General features: G+C 38.2%; 1 pseudogene; it reads right to left on the minus strand.

Annotated features, from left to right (window-relative positions):
- Positions 1-1,996: 1,996 nt before the first annotated feature.
- Positions 1,997-2,561, minus strand: LOC119057125 (translationally-controlled tumor protein-like; annotated as a pseudogene).
- Between the last annotated feature and the right edge of the window lie 24,411 nt (positions 2,562-26,972).

Consider the following 26,972-nt stretch of genomic DNA (forward strand, 5'->3'; position numbering starts at 1 on the left):
TGAGTTCCAAACCATTTCTAAGTGCATGTTGGCCATATCCACCTGGGTATACTAGAGGCGCCTACGTAAAAAAGTCTAAATCAAAATTCATTCTCTGGTTCATCTCTTCTTCTCAAACCCACACATCCAGAAAATGCCTGTGTTTCATCAACCCAAGAAGTATTTTCAAATATCAGAAATTCTATAAACAAGAAAAGATTACATTTACATTAAATAACCCCAAAGGTACAGAGGAATATGGGGGAAATCTGTGCCATCCATAAAAACAAACAAAACCAAAGAATGACCTAAAATATTATTGAATAGAGAAACCCCGAAGTTGTATAAAAATCGTATTAAAATAGTGAATTAAAGTGGTGTCTGAGAGTCAACTAGTGAAGATCAGACATGTCTGACAATTAAGAAGTCATTAACTGATGGTGCTTGCTTGAACTTAATGTGCTTAGTCCTACCATTTCCAATTGAAAAGATCAAAGGACATCATTATCTGGAATATGATATCACTGTTGGCAAAGTGGATCTGCCTGTGGGATCTGCCCAGCACAGCAGGAAAGTTTGCCTACGGAAGAGCAAAATGATTTGCAGCTTTCAGTGCTCACTTACGGTAAGACAGCCACCACAGTAAGCAAGCAAACCCTGCAAGTACCAAAGGAAAAAGCCAGGAGAAGAGGGATGTCAAAAATCTTCACTTAGTCATGTGCTAAACAAAATGACACACTTCATAAATTAAAGTCACATATTACAAGTGACTCCAAGATATAAAAGAACTGGATTTAAACAATATTTGTCAATTCCCAGCTCTAATGTGTGACCTTTGGCAAATAACTTCTCTGAGTCAATTTCCAGATCTAAAAAAAATGGTCTCAGAGTTAAAAATCATTTGACAAAATCAAGCTCAGGCTCAAGAGAGATAGTTGAGTATTTGAAATTCCCAGTCCTTCCAACTGACTTGTAGAATGCTCAAATATAACTTTCCAGTTGCCAAAAAATGGAATAATGTTAGTTTACATTTCTAGGAAACGTCAGATGAGGCAACTTGGAAAACCCACCTGCTGTGCCTAAGCCTGAATCTAAAACAGTGAGTGGTCCATTTTTCTCTGCAAGTTGAGTCCTACTGAATTAATCTCGTTACAAGACGAAAGCCTGAAAGTAAATATGATGAATCACCCCGCCTACCCTGCCTGCTTGTCTGGTGCTAGCAGCCATGCCCTGCTGTCTTTCCAACACAGCTCTCGTAAGGAGCCAAGTCGCTGCAGCAAAGTGTGATCAACAGATGCTCCTTTCCATAACTGGCGCTTTTCCAGCAGCCAACCCCACATTTAATTAGCCACTTATCTGAAGCAAGAGAGGATTTCTAAAGCATTCTAGTAATCTGTGCTCATACTCTCCGCTGGTTCTTGCCCCAGTCCCACATGCCTCCTCACACAGATGTTTTTGAAGCGTGCATGTCAAGCACAGGGTGTGTGCTAATTCTTGTGGCCAATAAACAATTCTCTAAAAATACTCATGAGATTTTTCTACTAGGCACGAATAGTAATATCCCATTGAACTGAAGACCACATAGTACATGGGAAGGACGCTGGCAAGGGAGCTGTACGTGTAACTCAGTATTAGTGGGTCAGTGTTTTCCCTGAGTTAACTCACAGCTCTTTTCCTGTGACCTCCTCAGCACTGGGGTCCCACCTGCGGCCCATCCCAGGTGGTCCTGGGGGCTGCATTCATTTAATACCACTTGAGCCATACCCTCATTCCACTCTTCATTCCACTGACCTGGTATTCAGTGGGTTCTGTCATAGCTCCAAATTCCTGGGAACAAAAGAACTACCTACACTTAGTCCTCTTATTTTTTTAATTTTAAATACATTTTATTCTTAGATAACCTACATGATACATTTTTTTCTTAAAAACAATGTATCCACTCCAAATAAATCAAGGTCAAAATAAATGAAGAGCTCAAGATAACATCAGCCCCATTGTCCTAGTCTTGCTGTGGGGATGAAAGCAGCAGACGGTATGATAGATCCAAATTGCCAAATTTGTTAACATTTTTCCATTTCTATACCATCCTTAAAGAAAATTATATACAGGGTCACACTGTCCTCACAGTCATCCAGCAGAGCAACCACGCCATCTTGATTCATGCTGACACCCATAAAGAACTGGTAGTTTTTGAAATTAGCAAGGATGTGCTTGATTTGTCCTTCGGCCCCTGTCATAAAAGGCTTTACTCTTTCTGGTCTCTGTTCTTCAAGTTTCTCCTCGATTGATTTCATGTAATCTTTGATGTGCTTCTTGTAGGCTTCTTTTATGAAGCTGGTTTGCTGCAAATTATGGTTCATGACAATATCAATACCAACGATTACTGTGCTTTCTGTTCCTTGCCCTCGGGGCCTTCCATGGAGGCATTTCCACCAACAGGTGAGTCATCAATCAGTGTTACCCTCTGTCCTGCTGACCATCCTCCCCTCTACCTCCAAACACAGTGCATCTGCAACCTCCTGGATCTTGTAGCTACCAGAGAACATCTCATCATGGCTGATGAGGTCTCAGTAGATGATCATGGTGGCGGTCAGGAGGAGACAACAGCGGCATTGGCTGGCAGGAGACCGGAGCTCTAGCGAGCAGCACAGCCTGAGTGGTGCTCTGTGGGTGGGGGAAATGAGCGGAAAAAGCTACACTTAGTCTTCTCGACAGCTATCTGCTGTAAGATGAGTTTTCTAGGAACTTGTGTGAGCACACAACTCCACAATTGCCTCACAGGTTTCCGTTGGCTCAGGGGGCTGGTGTCAAGCTGAAACAGAAGCTACGTCTGCCCAAGGGGTGCTGGCAGATGGTGTGGGAGGTTAGGCAGAGCAGCACCTGCTGTGGCTGTTTCTCTCGCCTGCTCAGCACATTTTGCCCTGCCTGCTGGAAGCAAACAAAACTCCTGGTGGTGGAGAACCCGCCCACGTGGTTCCATCAGATGACCCTCCCCTGGCACTCCCATTTCTTCCAAGGCCACAGTGATTAAAGAAAGTTGGACCTATGATCCAGGTAGGTCGAAGGCCTCTTTGAAATTTGATTTCTCAAAAAATACTTTCTAGCTGGTCACTGAGCTGAAAAAATGTGTCTTGCTCACCACTTAGAGAGAATCTGACTACCAGGTGGAGGCAGGAACCATTCTACGCCACACCATTTGAGCCTTGGATCCAGCCCTACCTGGAGCTGAGGTTAGCCTGGATTTCATTCCCATGAATAATCAAGTTCCACTTCTACTAGGATGCAGTTCTTTCTCCCAAATCTTCCCTACTAATGAACACCTAACCTCATCTTCTCCCTAGCTTCTGCGTGACTTATTTAGATGGTTATCTTCTTTCCTTTTTTGGTTTTTGCCTTAAATTTTCCACATCCTCCCCTGCAGCCCTTTAAACTAAGGTCAAAATCTAACTCTTATTGGGACACTTTCTATCACTTTCTATAGTAACCCACACTTTCCAAAGGCTTACAGTCTTCAATGCACACATATATGGAGACGTTTCATCCAATAATTATATCCTAAGTACTAGTCCATGAGACCCATTCTTGAAACACTATTCTTTAACCAAGAGGTTTTAATTTCTGAAGATTCTCATTGTCCTATTAAAAATGGGCTCCCATAATGAAATATAGTGAGAATCCAAGATGTGTGTGTGTGTGTTTAAATAAAGGCTAATATTTTAAAACTTGTGTATCAGGCAAGAAAACCCCTACACACATTTTTTCATTAACTTTTATGACAATCTTATTTACTTGGTACTTTTATCTCCCATTTTTTAAAAAAGGGGTAAATAAACTACTCAAAGTCACACACCTGATAAGCTGAAGGTGCCAGACTAACTGAATCCAAAGGCCCTCTTACAGCCCCTGTGCCCACCACACATTCGTCACATGCATTTGCCTTCTTGGAATGCTCCAAGGAGGCTTCCTTTGGAGTTGTTCTTCACAAGTAATTTAGGACTGGTAGGTAGGTCAGGTTTTACCTGGGTTAACTCACAGGTCTTCTACTGAGACGCCCCCAGCACTGGGCTCCCTCCAACTCCTAGCCAATCCCAGGTGGTCCCAATGGTTTTATTCATGTAATACCGCCTAAGCAGCATTACATTATTCATTTCAGTAATAATATTATATCCATGTTTAGGCCTAAATGAAATATGCTTGTGTGGATAGGAGAACATCCAAATCTGTAGAAAATTTTTATCAAAATTATTTGTGTCAAACAGAGGATATGCCTGAAAGCAAGATCTCAACAGGCTGAGAGAAACACTTCTAAGAAATGACAGTTTGCACCATCTTTTATGCATTTGGAATTAAGGAGGGGACAGAAGGAAGATTACATGGAGGTGGGAGAAAGCGAGACATGGATTGGATTACAAAATGGTTAAGATTATGTGCTATCTTGAGGGTAGTCACCATTTCACTTTAGCAGGAGGGGTCTGAAAAGAGGCATTTCAAAGCTGTGTACTGGGATAGGAGAAATAGACAAAAAACTGTACTTGAAAAATAACTAAATTTAAAAAAAAGCTGTGTTAACCTAGATGGGCAAGAACAATGGACAGGGCTTGTTTAAGGCACAGATAAGCCATTTACTAAAGAAGTTATGTGCCTGGGGCACGACCCATTTAGGAATTAATGATCAGATTATTCACTGTGACATTACTTTCCATAGGACCCCTTTTTGTCCACTTCCCTTCCTGGTTCACAGCAATTCTGAAGAAATAAAAACTTAGAAGTGACTGTGCAGTAAAGGCTGACCACAGAAAACATTGATAGACAACAGATAGAGTTAGAAATGGCTTGAAAAACTGTTAAAGGAAGACCCAGAATCCACCCTTCCCAAGGCTCTTCATTAACTGACTCACAGACTCCCCTCAGAGCAAGGAGCCCTTCTACTATAGACTCTGAAGAAGAGCATCATCTCATAAAGTGGGTCCTTCCAGACACTGGGGGCAACACATAGCCCTGTAGAGTTGGCAAACATGAGTCTACTAAAGAGCTTACATGGGGATTAAGTAGGTATTATTTTTACAAATACACAACCATCAAACTGTCTTTACAAATATATAAATTCATCTTGGCTCTTCTCTATGTGGTAGTTTTGAGGCCAGAAATCCCTTCTAATAAATCTAACTTCATAATGTATCGCATGAGTGCTTGATGCCCAAGTGCCTTTATTGCATAGATAATGAATTCTATTTCTTTCTGTCATGAACCCATTGCCTTGGGTTGGACAAAAAGTCTGTATGATTTTTTCCCCTGTAAAATAAAAGATACATTTTTTTATTTTCACCAGTAACTTTATTGATTTGGATATTTTGAGTATGTTGGCCATCTTCCATGTGGAAGAATATTGATTATTCTCAATTAATGTCTTGATTTGATCCCTATCAACTTCAACTGGTCTACCCAAACCATGAAGTATCAGCCAGCAAGAAATCTTTAGCACAAAACTTCTTAAACCACTTTTGACATATTCAATCAGTCACAGCACATTCTCCATACACTGCACAAATCCTTTTCTGCATTTCAGTTGCTTTTTTACCTTTCTTTAAATAATAAAGCATAATATGCCAAAAATGTTGCGTATTTTCTTCCATCTTCAATATTAAAATGGCTACACAAAAATTTACCATTTTGATAAGTTTTTTAAATGCATGCTGATATGACAGCTGTCATAATACAATCTAACAAAATTTGTTTTGAATGAAGTTAAATTCAACTAAGCACCACTAGAGCCATCTTACAAAAAAACCAAAGGAACTATTTGGCCAACCCAATCAATATATTCATATTTTAAACATGGTCCAATTTGTGTTTTTTTAATATATCATTCTAGAGAAATTATTCCCTGAGACTTAAATGTTTTACTCAGAAAAGGACACTTCAGCTCCTTCGTCATTACCCCATACTTTTATTTGCCCACAAATCCAGGCAGACCAGAATGTGAATAAAAAGAGGGGAGAACGTTTTAGAAACAGGCACACTGATAGCGACAAGCACTGAGAAAAGTGGGAGAGAAAATTTAGATCCAAAAGTAATAAAAGAATTGGCTTAAAGTTGAAAATTACTGTCTCAGAAGAGAAGGAACCCTCCCCACACACTCACACTCCCATCTCTACTTCACAGTGTGAAAAAATGATTTTTTTAATGTATCAAACTTTGTAGAATTCTGGTAGTTAGCCTCCAAACTGACCCTGATGATGCTTGCCTGGTGGCATTCACACTGTTGTATAGTCCCTTTCCATATTGTATAGACCTGACCCATGCAAACAATAGGATATTGTGGGAACAGTGGAATGTGACTTCTGAGACTAAGTCATAAGAGATATTGCAGCTTCCTTCTTTCTCAGATCAGATGATCTGAGGGAGGCCAGCTGTCATGCCATAAAGACACGCAAGTAGCCCTGTGAAGAAGCCCAAGTGGTGAGAAACTGAGGCCTTCTGCCAACATCCAGCACCAGCTTATCAACCATAAGAATGAGCCCCTTTGGAAGTGGATTCTCCAGCCCCAGTCAAGCCTTCAGATTTCGTAGCTTCCAAATGCCATCATCTTGATTGCAACCTCATGAAAGACCCCGAAAGACCCCAGAACCACCAAGCTGAGCTTGTCCTAAATTCTTGACCTATAGACTGTGAGATGATAAGTGTTTTAGGGAATTGAATTTTAGGGTAATTTTTAATGAAACAATAGATTACCAGTACAAAAACTATGTACATTACATACTCATGTAACCTTGATTTTTAAAATTCAAATCTGTTGTACAATATTTTGACATATTTTCTGGGATCCTTAACAAATATCAAAATTCAAGACTATAGGGACTTCCAGTTGGTGACGTAGGCGGACGTGGCTCACTTCTTCACACAAGCACATCAAAATTACAACTAAAATATAAAACAACCATCACTCAGAACCATCAGACATTGAGTTGAATGGAAGTCTGACAACTACAGAATTAAAGAAACCACCCCATTCCAGACTGGTAGGAGGGTCAGAGATGCAGAACAGGCTGACCCCACACCCACATGTGGTGAATAAAAATTTGGGAGGAATATTTCAGGAGCAAGGAGTCGCAGCTCCACACCAGCCTCCCAGCCCAGGGTTCCAGTGCCAGGAAGACAAATCCCCGCAAGTTCTGGCTGCAAAACCAGCAGGGACTGAGTTGGTAGAAGAAATTTCTGGAGCCCCAAGCAGTTCCTCTTAAAGAACCCACACACATACTCACCTACTCAGACTCACTTCCTCTGAGCCACAAGACTGGGTTAGATGCTTGAAAGTCACCAGTGGCTTAACAGAGAGTAATTAAAGTGTCTGGTATCAGAGCGAGCAGAGACAACTGTCCCTTTTCTAAACCTTTCCCCCACAGAGCCAGCAAGCTGGTACCATATTTGAGACTCCATCAATCTACTAACACTGTTTGACACACCATGGTGATCCCCAGAGACTCTGTCCCACTCCACTTACAGGTCCACCCAAGTTGCTTTGCCACATGAATGGCTGGTCTTGGATCGTGCTTCACAACTTCCTAAATCCTATCAAACAAGCAATAGCTGGCTTCAGAAAGCCCCAGGACCAACACTAGCAGCAGCAAGACTAGTTTCACAGCTTGGCTTCATGTGGGAATCTTCAAGCCCAGCACAAGTAGCAGCCATCTCAGATTGCTTTATAACTCAGGAAGGGCAGCCAAAGCAAAACACAGCTGGAGGCTAACTTTGGCCTGTACCACCTGGGAAACCCCAGGGCCAGCACACCCAGTGGACAGCTACGGACTATATTGGAGCAACCATCACCCTTCCCCTGCATACCTGATCCTCCACAGATGGTGGAAGTTAATGGTCAGTGGTCATAGCCAGTCCTTGCAGTCAACTGGCCTGGGTAAATCCCTCCCAGTGACCCGCCAACAGCAACCAAGGCTCAACTACAACAGAAGGGTGTACTCAGCCCACAGAAAGGATGAACCTTGAGTACCCAGCTTGGGTGATAGGGGAGGCTGTGCTACCAGACCCTAAGGACATCTACTACATTAACCTACACTACCAAGACATGGAGTCAAAGCATCCCTCCCTAATACATAGAAACAAACAGAGGGAGGCTGCCAAAACAAGGAGACAAAGAAACAAGGCCTAAATGAAAAAACAGATCAAAATTCAAGAAAAAGAGATAAAGAAAATGGAGATAAGCAATCTGTCAGATGCAGAGTTCAAAACACTGGTTATGAGCTCTGATTATGAAACACAGGCTCAAGGAACTTTGTGAGGACCTCAACAATGTAAAAAAATCCAGGCATAAATGAAGGGTACACTAATTGAAATAAAGGACAATTTACTGGGAAACAACAGTAGAGTGGATGGAGCTGAGAATAGAATCTATAGTTTGAAATATAAGGAAGCAAAAAACAACCAATTAGAACAACAAGAAGAAAAAAAGAATCCAAAAACAGCAAGGCTAGTATAAGAAGCCTCTGGAACAACTTCAAGAGGTCCAACATTCTCATTATAGGGGTGCCAGAAGGAGAAGAGAAAGAGCAAGAAATTTGAAATCTATTTGAAAAAATAATGACAGAAAAAAATTCCCTAATTTGGTAAAGGAAATAGACATGCAAGTACAGGAAGCACAGGGAGCCTCAAACAAGATGGATACAAAGAGGCCAACTCCAAGACATATCATAATTAAAATGTGAAAGGTTAAAGATAAAGAGAGAATCTTAAAATCGGCCAGAGAAAAGCAGTTAGTTACCTACAGAGGAGTTTCCATAACATTGTCAGCTGATTTCTCAGAAGAAACTTTGCAGGCTAGGAGGAATTGGCAAGAAATATTCCAAGTCATGAAAAGCAGGGACCTATAGTCAAGATTGCTCTGCTCAGCAAAGATATCATTTAGAATTGAAAGGCAGATAAAGGGATTCCCAGACAAGAAGAAACTAAAGGAGTTCAATCATCACAAAACCATGATTATATGAAATGTTAAAGGGACTTACTTAAGAAATAGAAGATGAAAACTATGAACAACAAAATGGCAAAAAATACATACCTATCAACAATTGAATCTAAAAAACAAACTAAGCAAACAAGAACAGAGACAGAATCATGGATACATAGAGCATTTTGCTGGTTGCCAGATGGGAGGGGGATGTGGAGAAATAGGTGAAAAGATGAGATAAGAAGAACAAACAGGTAGTTACAGAATAGTCATGGGGATGTACAGTATAGGAAATGGAGGAGCCAAAGAACTTACACACATGAGCCATGGACATGAACATGGTGGGGGTTTTGCCTGAAGGAGTGGGGGGTGCTGAGTGGAGGGGGACCAAGGGGCAAAAACTGAGACAGCTGTAATAGCATAATCAATAAAACATAATTTTAAATTTTTTTAAATTTATTTTTAGAGAGAGTGGAAGGGAGGGAGAAAAAGAAGAAGAGAAACATCAGTGTGTGGTGGCCTCTCATTTGGCCCCCATTGGGGACCAGGCCCACAACCCAGGCATGTGTCCCTACTGGGAATTGAACCAGCAACCCCTTGGTTCACAGCCCACGCTCAATCCACTGAGCTACACCAGCCAGGGCAATAAAATATAATTTAAAAAATAATAAAAAAAGCTATGGACAAAATGATGTGTTATAAGGTCAGCTTCTGTATACAAGAACCAAACCTCTTTAGACTTTGTTCTGAAACATCAGTACTTAAATCCCAAAAGAACAATGAAACAAGGACCTTTTCATTCAGTCCTTCAGTCCTATGTTTAATCTTTTAGTTTACCTTCAGCCTAGCCAAGAATAAATCTGTAAAAGGGTGTGTGTATATTGGGGTGGAAGAGGGGTAGGGGGAGACATATACATGTGTATATGTCCATGATTAGAAGGAAAAGTCCAGAAAATAAAAGTATAAAAGTAATAGGTATACTCGAGAAAATTAAAATAGGTAGAAAAAATTACCTGAGGTCCAGGGACTAATAGAACTGCAGCTCACATTCTTGCTTACTTCCCTCACATATTTTTGCCTACTCAGCCTTGCTTGTTTTCTACAGCACTAGGAGTTGTTGACAATGACAAAGGATGAATCAATTGTCAGTCCTAAACTTGACAATCCTTGCAAAAGCTTTGCTAGACTACATTTTTTAAGACTCATCCTCAAAGGTACAGAAATAAGTAATAAAGATGTATGTATAAATATGTATAACGTGCACTTTAGTAAAATACTTAAGCATCTTTCAGCACTTCCTGTGTATGCCACACCAGAGCAGCTGTTTCCGGAAATCTGAAAGAAGGTATTTTCCACCCTCAGAGTCTAAATTTTATTTTATTTATATCACTATTCAGCCAACATCAAAACTCATTATTTTCATTATAAGCAAATGTCCATATTGTTCTGATCATTTGATATGAGAAAATTTTCTAAAAGTTTAGATCCTTTATTATTCTCTAATGCATAGAGACCTTGAATAGAATCTTTATATGATATAAGCATTCTTAGTTTTCACTTCACTACTGGATACAGAAAATAATACCAAGCTGGCTTAAACAGAATCAGGTCAGATGCTGGGTCTTCAGTTACTCTTGAGAAAAAATACTATTACTGAAGGCCGACTTTGTACCTAGCATTTTACAAAGATTATCTTTAATCCTCACAAGAGCCTCAGAAGGTAATATTAACCCCATTTTCCAGACAGGAAAAATGTGATTCAAAGGGGTTAAGTAACAGCATAAAATCCCCCCGCCGGTTAGTCCTGGAGCCTGGATTGCAAATTCAGTCTGTAACTCCAAAGCCTTTGTTCTTTTCATGGCACCATCAGCCCTATTAAACAGGGCTCTTATTTTCCATCTGATCCGCAGGCCTCCTGTTACCTGCACCAATATAGCTTTACAAGTCTTTGTCTTCCCATAAGAAAACCGAAGTATGTCATGAGGAACAGTGAGTTGAGGCCTGTGAGAGAGGTCAGGGATATAGAGAGGATGGGTGATTCCAACCGCCATTCCTTGGCCTTTCCACACAGACAGAAACGGAAACCAAACACCTTGCTCAGAACTTTTAATTGTTAAAAATTTATAAGTCCTTCCTGAAAAGGAATAGGAAAGTTTTACTCACAAGAGTTAAACTATTCACAGAACAGACCAGATACAGTAACTTAATCTTATTACTTAATCTCATTCATTTTTTTCCCCAGACACTTACTTCCTGGACCAGCAATTTTTATTTGCTGGCAGAATTACAAGTTGATTTCTTCCTATTAGAAACAATCCCTTCCTTGGTGTTCAGCACTTCATTTTTCCTTCTCTATAGTTGGAATGAGTGTGTTAAACATTCCCACTCTGAAACAGTCTCATTAACTATGCAGATTCCTCCGGCAGCTACAGAGCACTCTTGTGCCAGACACTGTTCTTGGAGATTTGAGGTGCTTTATCTTTTGAATGCAGAGTCCTGTCTGGCAGATGTTGAGGTGAGGGTTCAATCTTAGAGTCCCATCCTTTACACACCACTTCTCCAGTCAGTGACTTGTTCCAACAACGGTTTTTGAACACTGACTGTCACTTCACCAGCAATTCTCGATGTAGTTAGTCAGTAGTTGCTGCTCTGCTGGTTTGACTGCAGGTCCAGGGAGCAAATGAAGAAAATAATTAATGCTTGTCATGATAACTAACACAACTGGTTAAGGTGAGCCAGGCACAGATCAAAGTGCTTTACATACATTAGCCAATTTACTCCAACACCAACCTAATTTTATAGATGAAGAAACCGAGGTGCAAGAGAGGTAAGAAGCTTGCCCAAGCTCAGATAGTTTGCAGAGTCAAGATCTGAACCCGGGCAGTTGGGCTCCAAGTCCACATTCATAAACACTGTGCTACATTGGTGTTCACATGATTAGGTTAATAGTAGCTCAGGAATGCTGTTATTCAAAATTCGGACAACCCCCAAGAGCCAACTTTGGCAAAAGTCCTGAGCAAGGAAGCGGTTGAAATAAGCTGCTTCATGTGTTCTGTAATTCTGAGCAGTTCTGTATGTTGATTGCATCTATTACGTAGCAGCATGTAACTGCTGACTCTGCCATTAAGAAGAATCACATTGAAGCTGAACTGAGAATAGTTCAAAATTCACAAGCTTGGACAGACTTGAACAGTCATGCTTGTTATTAACATATAACAAAATCAGATATTTAGTAGACTATAGTAGAAAGTATAGAAGAATAAGTCTCAGTAAATCAGCAGATTCCAGGAATATTTTGGGGCTAAGAATATTTTAAGTATTTTCTATATATAAGAAGTGATGATTATTACTGGAAATAAACTCCTTAAGTTGATAGAGCAGTTTAGATTTCTTAAAATGTTTAGAAAGACTCAACTAGAAGAAAAATAATTTAAACTTAAATTTTTTTCAATAATACATAGTTACAAAGATACTACACAGACTTGTTATATACTGAGGAAAATAAATATTAACTTCTTAGCTCTCATATAATTAAATTGCAATATGCAATATTGCAATATGCAATAATCACAATTGCATATAACCTCAATATAATCCTTATAAAAATTATTTAATTTTCAATATAAGCAAATTTGAATAGTTTCTACCTATGAGACAGTGTTGGTGGAACTGGCACACTAGACTGAGACTAGGACACTAGAAGGCTACTTTACTGAAATAAACACCAAAAATCATATACTTTCCATTTCTTATTCAATTCAGTGTCAGTGACCCCTAAAGAATGAGAGAAACCCAAGTCATTTTGAGTCTGGAGATGTCTGCCATCTCTCAGAAGCCACCCAACAACAAAAAAGGAAGCAAGACAGAGAAATAAAAATCCCGTCTTCAATAAAAAACTTAAAATGGGTGTCTCTCTTTAAAAAAGTGGAAGAGGTACCAAAAGCAGTGGAGTTTGAGAAAAGGCATGAAACAAAGCTGAATGAGGGCACCCAAGGTTGTATATCTCAGAAAGAGCTTAATAGTTCAGCCTATAAGATGCATACACTGAGGTGAAAAATCAAAGATTCTGTTTGTACAGCACTGGGAATATGGTGGTATTATGGGTTGAATTGTGTCCCCCACTAAAGATGTGTTGAAGTTCTAACCGCTGGTATCTATGAATACAACCTTATTTGGAAATAGAGTTTACAGATATAACTGAGGTAAGATGAGGTCACCCTGGATTAGGGTGGGCCCTAATGCAAAGACTGGTGTCTTCCTAAGAAGACAGAAATGTAGACAATGAGACACAGAGAGGAGAATGTCATGGGAAGATGGGAACAGAGATTGGAGTGTGATGCACTTACTGGCCACGAAACACCAGGGTTGCCAGCAGCCACCAGGGAATACGATGGAGGCATATCTTCCTCAGAGTTTCTAGGTGTCCCACCTTTTGAGGTCTCTGGGCCACACTGGAAGAAGAGTTGTCTTGGGCCACACATTAAACACACTGTGACATGTTATCACACACAAAATAATCTCATAACGTTTTAAGTAAATTTACAGTTTTGTGTTGGGCCACATTCATAGCCATCCTGGGCTGCATGTGGCCCACAGGCCATGGTTTGGACACCTCTGCAAGGAACCAACACTACTAATACCTTTCCAACTTCTAGCCTCCAGAACTGTGAGAGCGTATAGTTCTATTTTTTTAAGCCAACTAGTCTGTGCTAGTTTGTTACAACAGCCTTAACCAGCTCATTCAGATGGGCCAGCTGGTAGCATGAGTTTCCCTGGATCTAGTTTGGTTTTGCATAGCAGGGGAGACGGGACTAAATAGAATTCCACAAACAAGTCATATTCCCAGGCGGTCATATGTTCATGAGGACATATGTGTAGTCTCTTTTCTCTCCTCTGCTCTGCAGCTCCCTATCTTTACTGGCTGGGCAGAAGAAAAGTATCCAGCCATGTAATATGAAAAATAGAAGCATTTATTGAAGAAGATACAAGATAGAAGAAGCATTGTACATAGGACAATGACACCTCAGTGCCCTTCAAAGTAGGCACCTTGGGATTTCACACTGTTCTCCTAATTGCCATCAGCAGCCCTGTTGTATTCTCCTGAATCTTATTGACAGTCTGAAATCTCTTCCCTTTCAAGGGTGATTTCAGTTTTGGGAAGAGCCAGAAATTGCAGGACACCAAATGTGGGCTGTAAGGGGGCTGTGTGACCTGGGTAATTTGATGTTTCACCAAAAAACTCTGCATGAGACGTGATGAATGAGCTGGTGTGTTGTTGTGATGAAGCTGCCAATCACCCATTGCCCATAGCTGTGGTGAATCTTCCAAATTGTTTCTGTGAAGGAATGTTCAAGTTTAATGTAAAATTTGATGCAGATTTGTTGCTCTACTCGCTCAGTCATTTCGAATAGCCACACAGTACACATGCTCACTCAATGGTGTTTACTGCCCCCATTAACTAGTACAGAGAAGTTGTCATTGTTCACACATGCGCGTTCCAGTCCAGCCTCCTTGGTTGCCAGGTTACACTGATGTCACACCAACTTTTCTTGCTGTATTAACAATGGCTAGACTTTTTCAGACTGACCTCGTGTTTCACATCCCTGGGCCCCCTCACAACACAAAACTCCTGTAAATAAATAGTTAATCTAGGAAAAATTATCCTCATTCAAAGATGAGAATAAAAAGGAACTGACAGGAGTATAAGGGAAAAAAACCAGAACAGTAAATGCAGATGAAGAGTTACCATGAAAATGTTACCTCAGAGCAGAGGACAATTTTCAACACATCTTTTACCTTAAATTTTAAAGAAATTTAATGAAGCAACTGTTTCCAGAAAACAAGCATGAAACAAACAACTCAGAAAACAGAGGATGAGATAACAAAAGATGAAACAGAAACTGACAGAGCTCAGGGAAAAAGTGAATGAAAAAGAAAAAAATAAAACCCTGGCAGAGATGCATGCAAAACTGGAAGGCGGGCAAGGGTAAAGAGATACAGTATGGAATATAGGGTTTGGAAATGAGCAAAAGGTACAAAATAAAATGTAAATAAAGACAAAATGTTCAGAGAGAAATATAAATATAAAAGCAGAAGTAAACAAGTATTCACAAAATAACAGAACCTGAGAAGATAACATGAATAATAGACAAGAACAGACATTTAAAAATACATTTCAAGAAAACTTTCCTGGAATAAAAGAAGACTTATATTTATAAACTGAAATAACATACCGTATTTCATAAACATCTTCATCCAAAATGGCCATAAGTTTACTAAATGCTGAAGATAAAAGATTATTTTCTTTTTTTAAAAGCTAGGCTTTTAATAATTGAATTTTAGAGAGAGAGAAAGGAAGACAGAAAGAAAGAAACATGGATTGACTCTTGTATGTGCCCTGAACAGGGATCAAACCCACAACCTTGGTGATTGGGACGATGCTGTAACCAACTGAGCTTCTCGGCCAGGGCGATGAAAGATCATTTTAAAATAAAGAAAGGCCCTGGCTGGTGTGGCTCAGTTGGCTGGGCATCATCTGTAAAGCGAAACGTCTCCAGTCAGGACACATGCCTGGGCTGCAGGCTGGTCCTCAGTTGGGGGGCATGTGAGAAACAGAGAGGCAACTGGTGGATGTTTCTCTCCCTCTCTTAATTCCTCCCTTCCCTCTCCTGAAAACAAATAAATAAAATCGTTTTAAAAGAAATCAATAAAATAAAGAATTCCTTTACCAGCCAAGGTGGAAGGAGATGTAGGAACGGAGGAATCAAGATATTCACAAGGGAAAAAAATCAGATTTGCCTCAGATTTCTCCATGATAACAATCAATAGCAGACAGGGAATGTAGCAATGTCTAGAAAACTCTCCCAGGAAGTTTATACTCCAAACCATCATTCACTTCTAAAGGCAATAAATGATTTTGAACATGCAATACTAAAACACTCGGGAAATATTGTTCCATGAGCTCTCGCTGCAGGAACCATCAGAGCACAAACTGCAGTCCTCAAGACATAAACAGAGGAGCTCCCATAAAGAATGACCTCTGAGCACTGAATCTATCTAATTGTGGGATTAGAACTAAAACAAAAGTGAGAATTGTGCTTACAGACCTGAATTTAAATGCTGTAAACTTGGACAAAGTGAAAACAATTGGAATATGAAAGAGGAGAGGGGATTGAAGAAAAGGTAGGATACTGATTCCTCTATTTTTTAAAAAATAACCGTGCGCCAAAACGTTTCTTCGAACTGAGAAATTGATTAATGAGAATATGGGCATAATTACTAGTTACCAAAAAAGATAATATAATCTTTATTATAATAATATAATATAGATAATAGATAATATAACTAAAATTAGGTAGGAGAAGAAAGGGAAGGAAGATAAAGAGGAAACAATCTCATCGGTGTTTGTATGGAGAATTAATAGATATTGGCTAAAGGATAGTATCTCAATAGACAAAACTTGGATCAAAGAGGAAATAAAAATTGACATTTCAGAATATGTGAAATATAGCAACAATGAAAACACTACAAATCAGACCTTAGGGATACAACTAAAACAGCAGTCCCAGGAAATCTCATAGCCATAAATAATAGTTATGTCAAAATAAATAGGAAAGAAAAATGGAAAACTTTAAGCTTTGATCATTTGATATGTTAGTTTTATTTTTCTTGTTTCTTTTCTAAGGAAAACAGAATAAGGCAATAAGGGTAAAAGTAGAGATCAGTGAATTAAAAAACAGAGAAAGGGTATAAATAAATCCCAATAGCTGATGCTTTAAAAACAAAAAAGGCAAATAAAATCTTATCTAATAAATGAAGGAGGAAAAAGAGAAATCTTGAATACACAAAATAAATAAAACAAGGAAAAATTGTCATAGGTACAGAAGAAATTAAAATGCTCCTAAAAGCTGACTTTGCTCAACCTTGCAAATAAATTAGAAAATCTTGATGATATGACTAAGAAAGTATAATTTAATGATACTTCCCAACAGAGAAAATCTAAACAGACCAATTAGAATAGAATCTGAGAAAGAGGTCAGAGCTCTGTCCTACACAAGCTCACCACCCAGGTGGTTTCACGGGGGGCCTTGTACTAAACCAGTCGGCCTCGGCTCTCCCATTACATTACCATTACCTTGGGAGCTTCTGAAAAATCTAGGACCCCAGGCTATGTGTGCCCCAGACCAATTAAATCAGCATCTGTGGGAGGTATCGGTAGTTTTTAAGAAAACTCCCCAGGTGATTTCAGATGTAGCCGAAGGTTGAGAACCACAATATAAAATTGCAAAAGACATTCACAATGCTATTTAAATGGCTCCTTTGCATTAAAAATATAGGAAATTATTAATAATTTACAAACTAAATTTGTATTTTAAATTCTTAATATTAATAGCATTATTTTGTATGATTTATTATAATTATATATTTATATTAAATATAATTAATAATTAATTTATAATATTATTGATAGTGTCACTTTATGATAATTTCAGTGACTATAACAGACACCAAAATATGACAAAGATATTATGCATACACAAAAAACCACCGACCAATATCCTTAATGGTTATCATGCCAAGGGGCCTAAACTGAGCATCAGCAAATAGAATCCAACATCGCATTAAAATTATAATCCCCAGATGGGTTTCCTTCTAGGGAATGCAATTTTGGCATAATATTAGAGAGCCTATTAATATAACTTACTGTATTAATAAATCTAGGTAGAAAAATCATGTCTATAATCATCTCTATAGATGCTATAAAAAGATTTAATAAAAATGCACTATCACTTCTTGATCAAAAAACCCTCAGTAAGATAGAAACACTACATGAATATTTCCTTAATGTGACAAAAGTTCTCTCCCAATCCCAAAGCTAGAATCCTCCATAATGGAGAAATGCTGGCTCTTCTCTCCATTCAGGGTCTTTACACTTGCTGTGTCTTCATTAAACACTCTGCTCCCAGATCTCCCCAAGGCTACTTCCTTCTGCATGTTTGGGTCCAAGTTCAAATGGTAACTCCACTGAAAGGCTTCCCATGACCATTCAGTGGAAGCATCTCACTGATCCAAAATACCCATTTATTCATTTTCTTATTCTCTGTCTTTCCTCATTCAGTTACAAACTCCAGATGAGGAGGATTGGGGCTGTTTGGGCATCACCACATTCCCAGCACCTGGATCAGTCAGTGCCTGGCTTGTAGTAGGCACTCAGTGGAGGGGGTGAGGAGAGAGAGAGAGAGAGAATATGAGAGAGAATATGAGAGAGTGAGAATGAAAACTTTTGGAATAAACCCAAAGCATAGGCTAGTGGTGCAACACAAAGGCCTATTTATGAAAAATAAAATACTTGTGGTTTGTGAGGGTTTTTTAAATATTTAAAATCAGACAATGCATTATCTGAAATTTGAAGCATTTCTTTATTAAGTATTACACGGCAGTCACTCAAAGGTTTCTTTTTTTGGTGAAGTCCACCTACTTAGAGGCATATGATTTTCATTAGCTGCTTTCTTCTTAAAAGTAGCCACAACAGGAGTTTAAATCTGATGTAGGGAAGAGTCTGCCTTACACCATCTTATCAGCTGGTTTCTCTTACCCACCTTCCACTTCCTCCCAAACCCAACTGATAGGCACCTCAGCCATCCCAGCTGACGGATCTTCCTCTGTTTGCTGACCTCGGCAATCATTTTGTGCTAAATCAACACGAAATGTCAGATAGAGAACAAACTAGAGATGGTCCTGACTTAACTTAACCTTTTTTGGGGATAAATATATCCCACAGCCCACACTTTCGGTCTATTAGGCTATTGAATTACAACCTAGTTAAGTGAAAAGAGGGCAAGCTAGAGGGTGAGACATGTTTTGACACCAGCATTACTGATTTACCAGGTCTTCTGCTAACATAAGAGGAACTTTTCTCAATGTTTTTAAGTTGCTAAAGCTGTCCTGAATGGGTGGCTCAGTTGGTTGGATCATTGTCCTGTATACCAAAAAAGCTGCAGGTTCAAACCCCAGTCAGGGCACATACCAAGGTTGCAGGTTTGATCCCTGGTCAGGGCACTTACAGAAAGGAACCAATGGATATTTCTCACATAGATGTTTCTCTCTCTTTCTTTCTCTCTCTCTCTCACTCTTCCTTCCTCTTCCTCTCTCTAAAATCAATAAACATATCCTTGGGTGAGGATTGAAAATTTTAAAAGTACTAATAATTTTTTAAAAACTGGCTGTAACATCAAAAAAAGTTGCTAAAGTTGAGTTTATTTTGAAATTATCAGAGATGTTCAAAAGCCTGAATCTTGTGTGGGGCACACGTCTGGTACCATATGCAATATCCCTGGGACTATCCCTCCACGAACACAGTACATCAAGGCAAAATGTATCAAATACAGCCATTCACCTAAATTTCAAAGTAAGTTATATTTAGAGTGAAGGCCATTAAACCTGTGAAATTCTTTAAATTAGACATTATATAAATTGGCAGACGTGTGACATAAGTTCCCCCTGAGAAGAAATGATTAAACATTTATGTGAGATATTAATTGTAAAGTACACAGCCAAACCAAATTAAAGACAGTCTCAGGGCATTTCCCCCGAATACCTTATTGTGAAAAATTATAAACAGCAAAGTTGAAAGGATTTTGTGATGAAGACCTATATTCCTACCACCTTAATTCAACCATTTCCATTTTATTGTATTTTATACTATATCCATCCTCCACAATCATCAATCCATTGTCTCTTTTTTTATTTACTGAAGTATCCTCCACCCTGATTTGGAAAGGTGACCATTCCACGCTATGGCAGCCATCCTCTAAGGTGGCCCCAGTGTTCCCCTCATTTTCATACATACACCTGGTTTAATCTGCTACCCTAGAGTGTGGGCTGGATTTAGTTGCTAAGTCCCATGATAACTCTATGTTTGCCATGTTGAGAAACTGCCAAACTTTTTTTCTAAAGTAGCTGTAGCATTTTACAATTCAGATAAACAACCCTTTAATCTATGGAACAAAATGCAAACTCTTTAACCTGAATTTTCCATCGTTTATAAAATGGGCTAATTTCAAAAATAAACACTAACATTCATTGAGCACGTACATGCATCAGCACAGTTCTAGGTAATTTCTAAGCTTTTACCAGCTGAAGCCCCTGTGGTAGGGTTGTCAGATAAAATGAAGGATACTCAGTTAAATATGAATTTCAGATTTTAAAAATGATTAATTTTTAGTATAACTATGTCCTCTGCAATCTTTGCCTGAGGTCTCATTGTAGTAAATGCTGCGAGGTACCAGCACAGGAACCCAGAGAGCCTGACTCTGGAACAACTGCCGCTAACTTCAAGTACTTCAAGCAGTTCTGCAAGACAAATAAATACGTAAAAGGACTTGGTACCTTCAGTAAATTTTCAGTGTTGTTCCCCTTTCAGGTGTCTTCCTTCCCTGTCCTGCTCCTTTCCTTACTATACCCCAACCTCCTTAGAATTAAATAAACCCTTCAGATGCTCATAGTTCTTTGCTTTACCTCTTTCACAGTAATATACGAGTGGATGTCAGTGTTGAATGATCATAATTCTTAAATTGAAACTTTAATGAAAAGTTACTTAAAAATCAATTTATCAAGATACGGTGAGAATACCAACATCCTTGAGGAAAGTTTAAGAAACAAACAATTAGAGCATGTGACATTTGGCTTGTTGTATATATCATCAGTTTGTCTCAAACTCTTATAAAAATGTTTAAAAAGAAATAAACAATTACTTTATAAATGCAGCAAAGTGAAAATCCCTACTCGCATTAAATTGACACTTGACTTTTAATTTTGTTCTTGAAAAAATAAATTTTTAATTAAAGAAATTGGAAACCTAAGTGAAACAATAATGAAAAGAAAATATCACTAACTTGGTAAAGGAAATAGACATAAAAGTCTTGGAAGCACAGAGAATCCCAAACAAGATGGATACAAAGAGGAACACCCCAAGATACATAACAATTAAAATGCCAAAAATTAAATACAAAGAGAGAATCTTAAAAGCAGCAAGTGAAAAGAAGTTAGTTACCTACAAGGAAGCTCCCATAAGACTGTTAGCTGATTTCTCAAAAGAAATTTTGCAGGCTAGAAAGGATTGGCAATACTGAAAGCCATGAAAAGCAGGGAGCTACAACCAACATTACTCTACCCAGAAAAGCTATCATTTAGAATCAAATAACAGATAAAGAGCTTCCCAGACAAGAAAAAGCTAACGGAGTTCATCACCACCAAACCAGTATTATAGAAAATGTTAAAGGGTCTTCTTGAAGATGAAAAAGAAGATAAAAAATATGAACAATAAAATGGCAAAAACTACATATCTATCAACAACTGAATCTAAAAAATGAAATAAATAAACAAACAAGGGGAACAGAAACAGAATCATAGATACAGAGAACATTTTGATGCTAGTCAGATGGGAGGGGTAGCGGGGATAAGGGAAAAAGGTGAAAGGATTAAAAAGTACAAATGGAGAAAAGGGAACCCTAGTGCACTGCTGGTGGGATTGCAAACTGATACAACCACTATGGAAACAGTATGGAACTTTCTCAGAAAACTAAAAATGGTTATGCCTTTTGACCCAGCAATTCCACTGCTAGGATCCTAAGAATCCTGAAACACCAATCTCAAAGAACCTATGCACCCCAATGTTCATAGCAGCACAATTTATAATAGCCAAGTGCTGGAAGCAACCTAGGTGCCCACTGGTAAATGAATGGATCAAAAAATTATGATACATTTACACAATGGACTTCTATGCAGCAGAAAGAAAGAAGAAGCTCCTACCCTTTGTGACAGGATGGATAAAACTGGAAAGCACTATGCTCAGCATTATGCATAAGCCAAGCGGTGAAAGACAAATATCATATGATCTCACCTTTAACAGGAACCTAATCAACAAAACAAACAAACAAGCAAAATATAACTAGACACTGAAACTGAGAACAGTCTGACAGTAACCAGAGGGGAGAGAAGAGGGAATTTCAGGGAGAAAGGGGGAGGGTTTGCAGGAACAAGTATAAAAGACACAGGGACAACAACAAGGGGGGTGTAGAATGGAAGGGAGGTGGAGAGGTCTGGGGAGATAGGCTGGGATGGGGGTAAAATGTAGAAAACTGTACCTAAACAACAATTAAAATAAATAATAAATAATAATAAAATAAGAAGTACAAATCGGTAGTTACAGAACAGTCATAAGAATATAAAGTGCAGCATAGGAAATACAGTAGCCAAACAACATATGTGAAGGACCCATGGACAGGACAGTGGTGTGGGGATTGCCTGAGAGAGTGTGGGGGCACTGGGTGATTGGGGACAGAGGGAGAAAATTTGGGATAACTGTAATAATATAAACAATAAAATATAATTGAAAAATAAAAATAAATCTTTAATTAATGATTAAGAACATCAAGCTTGATTGAGATATGAAGCATATTAATCTAATTATGTTCCTATATTATGAATGCCAATTGTTTAAATATACCAATGGCAGTTTTTTCTTCCAGGAATGTTTCTCAATCACATTAGTCTCCAGAGTTTATTTCAATAAGATTTGCAAGAATTTTTGAAAAGTAGATCTTAAGCTTTAGATCAGCAGATGAGTGGATAAAATAGCTATGGTACATTTACACAATGGAGTACTACTTGGTCATTAAAAAAAGAAAATTTTACCCTTTGTAACAACATGGATGGACCTGGAGAACAATATACTGTGAAATAAACCAGTCAGAGAAAAACAAGTACCATATGATTTCACTCATATGTGGAATCTAATGAACAAACTGAACTAAGAAGCAAAATAGAGACAAACTCATAGATAGAGAGCAAGATGACACTTCTGGTGGTGGGGGGAAGGTTGAAGAGTGGAAGGATCATGCAAAAAAAAAAAAGAATTTGTGGGCATGGACGATAGTGATTATGGGAGAGAGGGGTGTGACTGGTGGTGGAGGAGGGCATAAGGGAGATAAATGTTAATAGAAAAAATACAATAAAGTTTGATATACTAACATATAAATGAATAAAATATAACTTGAAGTTAAAAATATATTACTGTGGAGCCTAATAATAACAAAAATTTATAACCCCAAAAGTAGATCTTTAGCTTTTTACAATAATTGATGGGCCTTTAATCAATCATTAAAGAAAAAAAAGCATGACTTTTTGAGTATGACATCTCAGTGCTGTGTGGGAATACCCACATCCTTATGAGCAAGTGATCAACATTTGGTCATTCTCTGGAATTTTTTCAATTTTTTCAGTATACACTTATTCTTAGAAAATTAATATGGTTCAGAAGAGGAAACACTGGCAGATCTCTATTATTATCCTGAGATAACAGAGTAATTGTCTGTATATAAAGCTGGTTCCAGTGTCATTGTGGTCATTTTGTTTAATGTGCTTCTGGCCCAAATGCTCTGATTTCCAGCTGAAAAATAAGTTGGTCAGGAGCCATGCCACAGAATCTCCACCCTGAGGAGTGACTCAGATAAATTAAACAAAAACATTTAAGCCTCTGCAGGATTTTTTCAGGCTTCCCTCTTGACATTCCTTCCTCTTAAGTCAAAGAATTGATGACTACACATTTTGTGTAGGTGAAGGAAAAAACTACTGCCATTCATAAACCAATAATGACTGTTTTCAATCATGATTTTTAAAAAGGTACAGTATAACAAATAGTTGGCTCCTCATTCTCTTGAAAAAGTCTTTGTTTACTGAATATCTTTTTATGTATAGGATATTTTTAAAAACTTTTTATTGTAGATCATTTCAAACATGCAAATGAATACCCATACACCCATTCACTTAACTTCAACAATTATCAATTCATGGTCAATATTGTTTCATCTATAATCCCACTTCCAGATTATTTTAATGCAAATTTTAGTCATATAATTTCACCTTTAATTATTTCAATAACGCCAACTATAAATCTTGAGTCTTATTCCTGCCTTATTCTTTTAATGATTAAACTAGATGGAAGAAGGAAAAATGGAACTAACTTCTATTGAGCGCTTATCATGCCAGATGTTGTGCTGGAGAATTTCTCCTGAGTACTATTGGGTGAACACCCTGCATGAACATTTCAATTCTCATTTTTAAAAAAAGGAAACAGATAAACATTTCAATATCACTCAGCTAATGAGTTAGCAGGGCTGGGATTCAAACCTAGGTTTGTTTGACTCAAAACCCCATGCACTTTTCCCAAATCAACAATGTCAGGCATGGAATTAAAAGTGCCTTATAAAAGGTAGGAAGTGTCTTATATAACCTATTTGAGGAAAGGGGTACCTCTTCAATCTTTGGGCTTCCCTCCTGCTGTGAAAGACATTCACAGCATCACAAACAGGACATTTCCAGATCCTAATTCCTCTAGTATTTGTGACACTGTAATCCAGAATCCAAAAATTTCACAGTTTTCTAAATTACTCTTTTGATGCTCAGCAAAACAACATGGACTCTGAGGTGTACCAGTAGGCAACATTCTTCAGGATTTATTAGGATGGGACATGCAGCAAGAAACCCCACCCCAAAACCCAGCCTAGAAATCACCATAGGTTGAAAGGAGAAAAATTAACATGTCTAAGCATATGGAAACAATAGCCCTGCTAAGCATATTAATCAGAAGATTAGTTACCCAGGATATAACTTAGAAAATTTGTCATGCTAGTCTAAAATCTATGCTCTATTCAATGAGATGGCCAACAAATAAAAGAGTACCTATTATCATTTACTTAAAGTATTTTCTTCAAGACACCACTACAATATTATTACACTAAGTAAAAATAAATTGTTTTGTTCTATAATTCAAGTTTATCTCAATGACCAAAAAAATTAAACCAAAACAAAACATAAGATTCTTCAAGTAGGTTTCTAAATACTATGTTCTTGTGTGAAATGCATTAACTGTCTTAAGTATCATTTATGACTGGGGGAAAATAAAAAATGCTACCCAATCTTATAAAGAAGAATTCAAATCATAAAGATAATCATCAGCCACAAAAAGCCGAAAATTTTTCTATTAACAGTACTAGTGTTTACTCTGAGATACTTACCTGTGTTTACCCTCAAACATGATAATTACAGTTCAGATTTTTAAAGTTTCAAAAATAAGTCATAATGCAAGTTATTCAGTTTAGTTAAGGACTCAAGGTTCCTAAGAAGCAATTCATGTTTTAGGAAAAAATTCAAGTGTATCAAATATAAATATGATGTGCCAATAGCTACCAGCACCCCAGGTTTGTCCTAAGTCTATAAATTGTCATCAGTTATTAACCTCAAAAGTCTTGCTTTAAAAGCTGATTAGGAATCACTATTAGTTACCTAGAGCCAAATATGTAAAAAAAGATACTGACATAATGCTTTATTACCAAATCAATACATATTTTCTTGTTTTGAAGTACATAACTATTTTTAATATCCCTATTTTTGTACTAAATATTTGTTGAAAGAATGAATGAATCTCAAATTTTAATATTAAGAGATTTATAAAAACAAACAAACAAAAAGAAAAACTTGGACTCCCAGCCAAGATGGAGGCATAGGTAGACACACTGTGTCTTCCTGTACAACTATAAGAAGGATCATAACTAACCTCAAAACAAAAAACCACCAGAACTGCCAGAAAATCAAACTATATGGAAGTCCAACAACTAAAGATTTAAAGAAGAAATATTCATTAAGGCAGGTAGGAGGGATAGAGATAGGGAGCCAGGATGGAGAGGATGTGGTAGAGTGGTGGTGAGGGAAAGACAGTGATGGTGGCCGATGGAACAGGCAGTTCCACCTTTACATGTGGTAGGCAAAAGCTGGGAGGGACACCTGGGGAGTAAGCCCAGGACAGCCCCAGGCCAGACCACTCAGAGCAGATTTCCAGTGCTGAAAAAATAAAGCCTTATAACTTCTGGTTATAAAAACCAGTAGGGGTTGAGGTGGCAGAAGAAACTGTCAGTCTCTCAGGACAGTCTGTTTAAAGGGCTTCCACAGTCCTAGAATATATGCAAACCCACCCACTCTGGGAAGTACTAGGGCAACAGCTTGAGGGGAGCCGGTTGCAAATGGGAAATGGGTGAAGTGACTGGATACAACACAAGGGCTGAGCAATAGGCATGGTTCCCTCTCTGACCCCTCCTCCACACACAGCACCACAAAGTGGCAGAGAAGATTGCCCTGACCTGGCAAATACCTAAGGCTCCACCTTTTACAGTGAAACAGGTGCTCCAAAACAGGGAGTCAACATAGCTCTGCAGGAAGGCTGCCAAATTGAGGAGACAAAGAAATATGGCCCAAATGAAAGAACAGATCAAAACTCCAGAAAAAGAACTAAGTGAAACGAGATAGCCAACCTATCAGATGCAGAGTTCAAAACACTGGTGATAAGGACGCTCAGAGAAATAATTGGGTGTGGCAAAGTCATATGGGAAGAAGTGAGGATTCTACTAAGAGACATAAAGAAAAATCCACAGGGAGCCAACAGTGAAGGGAAGGAAGCCTGGATTCGAATCAACAATTTGCAATATAAAGAAGAAATAAATGGTCAACCAGTATAGAATGAAGAAACAAGAATTTTAAAAAAAATGAGGAGAGAATGAGAAGACTCTGGGATATCTCCAAAAGGGCCAACATCCAAATTATAGGTATGTCAGAAGGAGAAGAGGAACAAGAATTTGAAACTTATTTGAAAAAATAATGAAAGAAGATTTTCCTAATTTGGCAAAAGGAAATAGACATATAAGTCAATGAAGCACAGAGTCCCAAACAAATTGGACCCCCAAAAAACAATACCAAGACATATCATAAGTTATGTTTTGGTATAAAGAAGGTTAAAGATAAAGAGAGAATCTTAAAAGCAGCAAGAAAAAGAAAAGAGTTACCTACAAAGGAGTTCCCATAAGACTATCGGCTGATTTCTCAACAGAAACTTTGTAGGCAAGAAGGGACTGGCAAGAAGTATTCAGAGTGATGAAAAGCAAGAATCTACATCCAAGATTACTCTATCCAGTAAAGCTATCATTTA

This window comes from Artibeus jamaicensis, unplaced genomic scaffold (genome assembly GCF_021234435.1).
Source record: "Artibeus jamaicensis isolate MK-2021 breed Jamaican fruit bat unplaced genomic scaffold, CSHL_Jam_final contig_548, whole genome shotgun sequence".
NCBI lineage: Eukaryota > Metazoa > Chordata > Mammalia > Chiroptera > Phyllostomidae > Artibeus > Artibeus jamaicensis.